This window comes from Staurois parvus, unplaced genomic scaffold (assembly GCF_062004578.1).
Source record: "Staurois parvus isolate SC_StPar_1 unplaced genomic scaffold, SC_StPar_1.0 ptg001294l, whole genome shotgun sequence".
Classification (NCBI taxonomy): Eukaryota; Metazoa; Chordata; class Amphibia; order Anura; family Ranidae; genus Staurois; species Staurois parvus.
Window position 1 is genome coordinate 32,668 of NW_028319090.1, and position 10,780 is coordinate 43,447.

The 10,780-nt window shown below is 51.7% G+C and overlaps 1 pseudogene; it reads right to left on the reverse strand.

The window, feature by feature from the left end:
* Positions 1 to 9,323: 9,323 nt before the first annotated feature.
* On the reverse strand, positions 9,324 to 10,280 carry LOC149437406 (small ribosomal subunit protein eS8 pseudogene; annotated as a pseudogene).
* Positions 10,281 to 10,780: the final 500 nt, after the last annotated feature.

Here is a 10,780-nt window from a genome sequence, read left to right on the forward strand (position 1 = left end):
GTGATCCGGAGGACACAGCGGAACACCAATCACTGTACGGGACCTCTGTGTGAGGTCCCGATTCATGTGATCACTGCTTGGCCAATCAGTGATCACATGAAGAGTAGTAAGCAAAATGTCACTTCTGACATCATTGCTTACTACGTATGAAATCTGTGAATGATCACAGAGATCACATGGTACAGGTCTATTCACAACAGCCTTTTACCATGTACCAATCACAGCTCACACAGTATTTCTCAATGGCTGCAGGAATGCAGCCAGAGGGCAGGAGAAATGATTGCTTTTACAGCCTTTATGGGTGTAAAGGCAATCAGTGTAAAAAAAAAAATCTTCATCACCCCCCACAAGTAGTACAGTGTCTGGTAGGTTGACGGTATGTTAAAAACCCCCCTAAAAAACATAAATAATTATATAAAAAATAAAATAAAAATGTTCTGAAAAATTATAACTTTTGATTATAAACTAATTTGGGTTTTTTTTTACTAAAAAGATAACTGAATACATTTTGGCCAAGATTTATGATGAAATATTATTTATTTGCAAAATTTTATAAGAAAAACACTTTTTTTTCCAAAATGTTTGGACTTTTTCATTTATATAGCAAAAAAAAATAAAAATCCCAGCGGTGAATAAATACCACCAAAATAAAGTTTTATCTGTCTAAATAAATGCTAAAAAATTCATATGGGTGCAGTGTTGCATGACCGCGCAATAGTCAGTCAAAGTGTGATAGAGCTGAAAATTGGCCTGGGCAGGAAGGGGGTGAAAGTGTCCGGACTTGAAGTGGTTAATCCCATTGAGAACTTGCGGTCAATCCTCAAGAGGCGGGTGAACAAAACCCCCACAAATTCTGACACCCCACAAAACCCCCCACAAATTCTGACACCCCACAAAACCCCCACAAATTCTGACACCCCACAAAACCCCCACAAATTCTGACACCCCACAAAACCCCCGCAAATTCTGACACCCCTCAACCCCCCCCCCCCCCACAAATTCTGACACCCCACAAAACCCCCACAAATTCTGACACCCCCCAAACCCCCCACAAATTCTGACTCCCCACAAAACCCCCCACAAATTCTGACACCCCTCAAAACCCCCCACAAATTCTGACACCCCCCAAACCCCCCACAAATTCTGACTCCCCACAAAACCCCCCACAAATTCTGACACTGCTCAAAACCCCCCACAAATTCTGACACCCCCCAAACCCCCCACAAATTCTGACTCCCCACAAAACCCACCACAAATTCTGACACCCCCCAACCCCCCACAAATTCTGACTCCCCACAAAACCCACCACAAATTCTGACACCCCCCAACCCCCCACAAATTCTGACTCCCCACAAACCCCCCACAAATTCTGACACCCCTCAACCCCCCCCCCCCACAAATTATGACACCCCACAAAACCCCCTACAAATTCTGACACCCCCCAAACCCCCCACAAATTCTGACACCCCCCAAAACCCCCCACAAGTTCTGACACCCCACAAAACCCCCCACAAATTCTGACACCCCCAAACCCCCCCACAAATTCTGACACCCCCCAAGCATTGATTATGGAAGAATGGGCGGCCACCAGTCAGGATGTGGCCCAGAAGTTGATGGCAGCATGCCGGGGGGGGGGGGATCGCAGAGGGGTCAGCACTGCAAATATTGACTCTTTGCATCAACTTCATATCATTGTCAAAAAAAAGCCTTTGAGACTGACCCCCGGGTTCACACCTATGCGGCCGTGCGGGCCCCGTGTTTGCGCGGGCACAAGAGCCCTTTCATTTGAATGGACTCCCGTGACCGGGACACGCAGGGAAGAAGTCCCGGCACTACTCTGGAAATCGCAGCCGAGGTTCCCAGTGCGCGTGATGTGCCATGAGAAGTAATGACACCCACCCGCCGGTCCGCATTCCTCTGTGCGGGGGGGGGGTGCGGCTGCACGGATGTTCATGCGGATCCGCAGCGGAACCACCCGCACAGATGTGATCCAGGGATTATGAAATGTTTGTAATTATACTTCAGGATCCCAGAGTAACATCTGACACAAAGATCTACAAACACCTCCGCAGCAGAGAATGACAGGACTGATCTGTAACTTGTTCTCTTCCCATAGAAATGTCTCTTCTCAGACTTTCCACTGTTTGCGCCAAACTTCTCCCGGAAACCCGACTCTGCTGGATATTTCTCAATAACCGTCTCATGACAAGTCCCTCAGCCCTCCAATATTGTCTGAACTCTGGATATTGCGATGCAGTTTAATAATGCGTCCCGCTCCGCGGCTCGCTTCTGTCAGCACTTTCCCGGGCCGAGGTCATGTGACTGCGGGACAAGATTCTGCTTTCTAAGTAACCCCTTCATTAAATGGTGAAGACTCATCAGGAGCAGGATTAGTTTTTACTGCTGCCCTGCTCACCTGCTGTGTCCATTATGAGGGGTTCCCACCATCCCTGTGCCGCGTTCCCGGGTCTGTACACCTGCTGTGCCCATTATGAGGGGTTCCCTCCATCCCTGTGCTGAGTTCCCGGGTCTGTACACCTGCTGTGCCCATTATGAGGGGTTCCCACCATCCCTGTGCCGAGTTCCCGGGTCTGTACACCTGCTGTGCCCATTATGAAGGGTTCCCTCCATCCCTGTGCCGAGTTCCCGGGTCTGTACACCTGCTGTGCCCATTATGAGGGGTTCCCTCCATCCCTGTGCTGAGTTCCCGGGTCTGTACACCCGCTGTGTCCATTATGAGGGGTTCCCACCATCCCTGTGCTGAGTTCCCAGGTCTGTACACCCGCTGTGTCCATTATGAGGGGTTCCCACCATCCCTGTGCTGAGTTCCCGGGTCTGTACACCCGCTGTGTCCATTATGAGGGGTTCCCACCATCCCTGTGCTGAGTTCCCAGGTCCATACACCTGCTGTGTCCATTATGAGGGGTTCCCACCATCCCTGTGCTGAGTTTCCTGGTCTGTATGCCCACTGTGCCCATTATGAGGGATTCCCACCATCCCTGTGCTGAGTTCCCGGGTCTGTAAACCTGCTGTGCCCATTATGAGGGGTTCCCACCATTTCTGTGGGGAGTTCCCAGGTCTGTACACCTGCTGTGGCCATTATGAGGGGTTCCCACCATCCCTGTGCTTAGTTCCCGGGTCTGTACACCCGCTGTGCCCATTATGAGGGGTCCCCACCATTCCTGTGTCGTGTTCCCGGGTCTGTAAACCCGCTGTGTCCATTATGAAGGGTTCCCTCCATCCCTGTACTGAGTTCCCAGGTATGTACACCTGCTGTGTCCATTATGAGGGGTTCCCTCCATCCCTGTGGGGAGTTCCCAGGTCTGTACACCTGCTGTGGCCATTACGAGGGGTTTGCACCATCCCTGTGCTGAGTTCCCAGGTCTGTACACCTGCTGTGCCCATTATGAGGGGTTCCCTCCATCCCTGTGGGGAGTTCCCAGGTCTGTACATCTGCTGTGGCCATTACAAGGGGGTCGCACCATCCCTGTGCTGAGTTCCCAGGTCTGTACACCTGCTGTGCCCATTATGAGGGGTTCCCTCCATCCCTGTGCTGAGTTCCCAGGTCTGTACACCCGCTGTGCCCATTATGAGGGGTTCCCTCCATCCCTGTGGGGAGTTCCCGGGTCTGTACACCTGCTGTGGCCATTATGAGGGGTTCGCACCATCCCTGTGCTGAGTTCCCAGGTCTGTACACCTGCTGTGCCCATTATGAGGGGTTCCCTCCATCCCTGTGCTGAGTTCCCGGGTATGTACACCCACAGTGCTCATTATGAGGGGTTCCCTCCATCCCTGTGCTGAGTTCCCGGGTATGTACACCCGCTGTGCCCATTATGGGAGGTTTTCCGCATTTCTTGTGCGTTGGGCACCTCATTACAAATAAATAGGTTGCCCTTCATGCGACGTGGGGAAACGCATGCACACTCGGTCGCACCCAGGGGCGGACTGACAACTCATGGGGCCCCCAGGCAATAGGGGATCATGGGGCCCCTGTGTCCTTGCCCAAACTCAAAAAAGCCTATGAAAAAGGTACCAGGGGCATCTCATGGGGCCCCCTACTGACCCCGGAGTTTCCGAATGGTCAGTCCGCCCCTGGTCGCACCTGTGACCCAACGAAGGGCGTAGAGGATCAATGAACAAATTAAATATTTTTCGCCAACTGCTGTGGATATCCAAACAAGATATAAAAAGTAATTCCTCCCCTGAAAATTCCATCCCGACAGTCAAGTCCAAAGATCAAACTGCTGTAGTTTTCCTGGCTGGGGTACCGAATCCTCATCACCGCCAGCAGCGCCCGATCTAGACTCATTGAGACGCGGCTCACCTCCGTCAGTTTAATGGGCGCAATCCCTCGCAGCGCTCTAAACAGCGGAGGAGAGTGCGCCTAGCAATATACAACGCCAATCACCTTCCAGGGAGCAATCCATCGTCACCCGCCCCCGGCGCACGGAGCTGCCACCGACGCCAGTGACTGATGCCGTCTATAAACACCAAATAATGCCAAAGAGCACAAAGTTTCTGCAGAAGAAGAAAACCCCATAAAATAATAATGGCGGCCGGCGTCTCCATAGAGCGCTCGTCACAAAGACTTTTTAGAGGGAACCTAAAGCTGAAATCGACATTATTATGAATATTCAGCGCTGTGATTAAGCCCGGGTTCACACTGATGCGGCGCGGGATTTGCAGCGTTTTCTGTGCGATTTCCGCACCGCATCATCATCGCACCCCGTTCATGCGAACCGCTGCGGGTGTGTATGTTAAGTTAGCAACACCCGAAAGCGGCCCGCAAAACGCGGTGCGATGCGCAGAATCGGATCGCATAGGTGTGAATACTCATGTGACACGATTATAGTGCGGACCAAAAAAGGGTCCTGCGCCTCTTTGGTGTGGTACATAATGTATGCCTCCGATCGCACCGCACACAAATCGCATGTGAATGCGGTGCGGTTCTGGTGTGAATCACGTGATATATCGCACCGCATATATGTGAACCCGGGTTTAACTACTTGCCGACCCGTCACTGTCACCCCTTTCCAGGACCAATTTTCAGCTTTCAGCGCTATCACACTTTGAATGACAATTGAGCGGTCATGCAACACTGTACCCATATGAATTTTCTATCATTTTTTTCACACAAATAGAGATTTCTTTTGGTGGTATTTTTTGTGCCACCACATTTTTTGTGCTATGAACAAAAAACTGCAAAAAAATTTGAAAAAAAAAGTTTCTATGTTTCTATTATAAAATTTAGCAAACAGGTAATTTTTCTCCTTCACTGATGTGCATTGATGAGGCTGCACTGATAGGCGGCACTGATGGGCACTGATGAGGTGGCACGGATAGGCAGCACTGATGGGCACTGATAGGCAGCACTGATGAGGTGGCACTGATAGGCAGCACTGATGGGCACTGATAGGCAGCACTGATGTGCATTGATGAGGCTGCACTGATAGGCAGCACTGATGGGCACTGATGAGGTGGCACGGATAGGCAGCACTGATGGGCACTGATAGGCAGCACTGATGGGCACTGATGAGGTGGCACTAATAGGCAGCACTGATGTGCATTGATGAGGCTGCACTGATAGGCAGCACTGATGGGCACTGATGAGGTGGCACAGTTCTGGAATGGCGTCCATGGACATCGTCCCAGAACCTGACGACCGCGCTGTAGCCGTCTTTCGGCGATATCGCAGTAAGGAAGAGGTTAAATGTAGAAATTAAATGTATGATTTTTTATGAGGGGTTCCCACCATCCCTACTGTATTCTCAATAGATTTCTTATTATGGGAAATTGAACAAGAGGAGTGGGATCAGAGCTGGGTCCTATAGAATGGATGTCTTATAACTATTTCCAGCTGGGAGCTAGGAAGGCAATGGGTGATTCAGTCCACCAGACTCCACATACACTATAAAAAGTATTGGGCCGCCAGCCTTTCCACACACATGACCTTTAATGGCCCCCCAGTCTTAGTCCGTAGGGTTCAATATTGCGTTGGCCCCGCCCTTTCCCCACACATGACCTTTAATGGCCTCCCAGTCTTAGTCTGTAGGGTTCAATATTGAGTTGGCCCCACCCTTTCCCCCACACATGACCTTTAATGGCCTCCCAGCCTTAGTCCGTACGGTTCAATATTGAGTTGGCCCCGCCCTTTCCACGCACATGACCTTTAATGGCCTCCCAGCCTTAGTCCGTAGAGTTCAATATTGAGTTGGCCCCGCCCTTTCCCCGCACATGACCTTTAATGGCCTCCCAGTCTTAGTCCGTAGGGTTCAATATTGGGTTGGCCCCGCCCTTTCCACGCACATGACCTTTAATGGCCCCCCAGTCTTAGTCCGTAGGGTTCAATATTGAGTTGGCCCCACCCTTTCCACGCACATGACCTTTAATGGCCCCCCAGTCTTAGTCCGTAGGGTTCAATATTGAGTTGCCCCGCCCTTTCCACGCACATGACCTTTAATGGCCCCCCAGTCTTAGTCCGTAGGGATCAATATTGAGTTGGCCCCGCCCTTTGCAGCTATAACAGCTTCACCTCTTCTGGGAAGGCCGTCCACAAGGTTTAGGAGGGTGTCTATGGGAAGGTTGGACCATTCTTCCAGAAGCACATTTGTCAGGTCAGGCACTGATGTCGGGGGAGGAGGCCTGGCTCACAGTCTCCGCTCTAATTCATCACAAAGGGGTTCTATGAGGTTGAGGTCAGGACTCTGTGCAGGACAGTCAAGTTCCTCCACCCCAAACTGGCTCCTCCATGTCTTTATGGATCTTGCTTTGTGCACTGGTGCGCAGTCATGTTGGAACAGGAAGGGGCCATCCCCAAACTCTTCCCACAAAGTTGGGAGCATGAAATTGTCCAAAATGTCACCTTAAGAGTTCCCTTCACTGGAATTAGGGGGCCAAGCCCAACCCCTAAACAACAAGAACTAGAGGTGAACTTTTATTTTTGATTTTATTTGGGGGGGGGGGGGTGCAAGTATCTGATCTTGCCTATGGTGCAATATAATCTAGCACCGGCCCTGCTTGCCATTATATACATTCAGTGCTGAAGGTGCCGGAACTGCGCCCCCCCCGCATTCCCACTGAAATAAAGCCAGATACAAAGAAGCAGAATAAGAGAAAAATACCAAATGATCTATTTTTTGCCTTTTTTTACATTTATTTTTTGTTACTTTTACCCATTGGATAAAGATGCATTCCATGCCATACCCCGCACACTGGACCCATTACCCCCTCCCCCCATCATACACTATAACCAGGGCAGCAGAAAGTGGACGTTGTGTCCCACGTTGGTAGCAGAAGGTGCTGCACACATGTCAGAATAAACATTTCCACCCTCTATGGAGCCCTGACATCCTTCTTGTATAATTGATTGAACTGAACATGTGGGAGTACGCCGTATTCTGCGCCTGCAATATGGGGGCTGACGTCTGCTGTGCAATCACTATGTAGGTCACAGCAACAAGGATCTGGCATGCAGGCAACACGCTATGTATGAGCAATGAGGGTGAGATGGCCCAGAATGAGAACGGCTTCCAGGTGGCGGACAGAGCAGGCATGGCGTCGAGGTGACGGACAGAGAGGGCATGGCTTCCAGGTGATGGATGGAGCGGCCATGGCTTCCAGGTGATGGACGGAGCGGCCATGGCTTCCAGGTGATGGACGGAGCGGCCATGGCTTCCAGGTAATGGACGGAGCGGCCATGGTGTCCAGGTGATGGACGGAGCGGCCATGGCTTCCAGGTGATGGACGGAGCGGCCATGGCTTCCAGGTAATGGACGGAGCGGCCATGGTGTCCAGGTGATGGACAGAGCGGTCATGGCTTCCAGGTGATGGACGGAGCGGCCATGGCTTCCAGGTGATGGACGGAGCGGCCATGGCTTCCAGGTGATGGATGGAGTGGCCATGGCTTCCAGGTGATGGACGGAGCGGCCATGGCTTCCAGGTGATGGACGGAGCGGCCATGGCGTCCAGGTGATGGACAGAGCGGCCATGGCTTCCAGGTGATGGACGGAGCGGCCGTGGCTTCCAGGTGATGGACGGAGCGGCCATGGCTTCCAGGTGACGGATGGAGCATTCATGGCTTCCAGGTGTCAGACAGAGCAGCCATGGCTTCTAGGTGACAGATGGAGCAGCCATGGCTTCCAGGTGACAGATGGAGCGGCCATGGCTTCCAGGTGACAGATAGAGCGGCCATGGCTTCCAGGTGACAGATGGAGCAGCCATGGTTTCCAGGTGATGGACAAAGTGGTCATCTCTTCCAGTTGACAGATGGAGCAGTCATGGCTTCCATTTGACGGACGAAGTGGTCATGGCTTCCAGGTGATGGAAGGAGTGGCCATGGCTTTCAGTTCACAGATGGAGAGGCCATGGCTTCCAGGTGACAGACGGAGCGCTCATGGCTTCCAGGTGACAGACGGAGCAGCCATGGCTTCCAGGTGATGGACGGAGCGGCCATGGCTTCCAGGTGACGGATGGAGCATTCATGGCTTCCAGGTGTCAGACAGAGCAGCCATGGCTTCTAGGTGACAGATGGAGCGGCCATGGCTTCCAGGTGACAGATGGAGCGGCCATGGCTTCCAGGTGACAGATGGAGCGGCCATGGCTTCCAGGTGACAGATGGAGCAGCCATGGTTTCCAGGTGATGGACAAAGTGGTCCTCTCTTCCAGTTGACAGATGGAGCAGTCATGGCTTCCATTTGACAGACAAAGTGGTCATGGCTTCCAGGTGATGGACGGAGTGGCCATGGCTTTCAGTTCACAGATGGAGAGGCCATGGCTTCCAGGTGACGGACGGAGCGCTCATGGCTTCCAGGTGACAGACGGAGCAGCCATGGCTTCCAGGTGACGGATGGAGCGGCCATGGCTTCCAGGTGACAGATGGAGCAGCCATGGCTTCCAGGTGACAGATGGAGCAGCCATGGCCTCCAGGTGATGCACAAAGTGGTCATCTCTTCCAGTTGACAGATGGAGCAGTCATTACTTCAAGGTGATGGAGTGGCCATGGCTTCCAGTTCACAGATGGAGTGGTCATGGCTTCTAGGTGACGGACAGAGTGGTCATGGCTTCTAGGTGATGGACGGAGTGGTCATGGCTTCTAGGTGACGGACGGAGTGGTCATGGCTTCTAGGTGATGGACGGAGTGGTCAGGGTTTCTAGGTGATGGACGGAGTGGTCAGGGTTTCTAGGTGATGGACGGAGTGGTCAGGGTTTCTAGGTGATGGACGGAGTGGTCATGGCTTCTAGGTGATGGACGGAGTGGTCATGGCTTCTAGGTGATGGACGGAGTGGTCATGGCTTCTAGGTGATGGACGGAGCGGCCATGTCTTCTATGTGTTTAATAAAGTTCTGTTTATTAGATGCTGGGGTGGGGAGGATGTTTGTTTGCCCTTCCTGGCTTTGATTTTCCTCAGGTAGAACTCCAACTCTTTGCCTTCCAGGATGTATCCGTCAGCTCGGCCACAGTTACCCGGTCTAGAGGCGATGCATGCAAGCAGTTTGCCCTGTTGGAACTGTCTTTTTGCGCTCATCTTATGTTTTTTAGGTTTCTTTTTTATCTTTTCTTGTTGAGGATTTCTTCCTCTTCAGGAGTCAGTTTGGCTCTCTTCTTTCACCTGACGTAGTGCGCTTCGTACCACTGTCTGTAGGGGGTGCTGTCGATCAGGACGATGCAGTTCTTCACCAGAGTCTGGTCAGATCGTTTTTTCGATGCGTTGTACGCGACCTCAATGATTCTGGTCTTCCGGGTGCAGCACTAGGACCCCTTAGCAAGCAGTTTGCCCTGTTGGAACTGTTCCTCCAGCAGAGGGCTGATTTTTGCCATCTTTTTGCGCTCATCATATTTTCTGGGCTTTCTTTGATCTTTTCTAGTTGAGGATTTCTTCCTCTTCAGGAGTCAGTTTGGCTCTCTTCTTGCGCCTGAGTGGTGTGACGTAGTGCACCTCGTACCACTGTCTGTAGGGGGTGCTGTCGATCAGGATGATGCAGTTCTTCACCAGAGTCTGGCCAGCTCGTTGTTCGATGCGTTGTACACGACGTCAATGATTCTGGGTGCAGCACTAGGATCCCCAGGAGAAGTTTCCGGCATCCAACCTCAGAGCGTGGTACTTCTTGTTTCCTCCCCGGACTCTCCCGGTGTGGATACAGCGCGGTCCGATCTTGGTGTTGGCGGCGGGGCGGCCCAGCTCATACTTCCTCTTCTTGTGGTACGGCTTCCTTTTTGCCTCTGGTCTTGCGCCGCTTGTGCCAGTTATCCCTTGAGATACCCATGTCTCAGGCGCTGGTTGGAAAGAACTTTTTTTTCTCTAATAAATAAATTCCTATGTTAGTAATATATCAATACTGACACTATGGCCATCGCGTATTTATAAAATGTGTACATTACAATTCGCCCAATGATTGGGGCAAAAAAAACAAATATTATTAGACTCTTTCTTGTGCTGGTCAAATACTTTTCATTGATTAACCCTCCTGGCGGTATTCCTGAGTGTAGCTCGGGGTAAAGTTTCAGCACCCCAAGCGGTAACCCCCCCGAGCTACACTCGGGAATACACTGCAGCGCTGCTCCGGGATCTCTTCTGCACTTACCTTGTCCTGCGCTCCCGCGATGTCCCTCCTGCAGTGTCCCCGGCAATGTCCTCCGGCCGATGCCGGCATCTGTCTTCCGGGTTCCATTCCCTGCGACGTCGGGACGTACGGGGGACGGAACTGGCGGGAAATTTAAAAATGTTAAAAAGTGACATTCACTAAATACACTAAAATCACATAGTATAACATTCCTGTATCA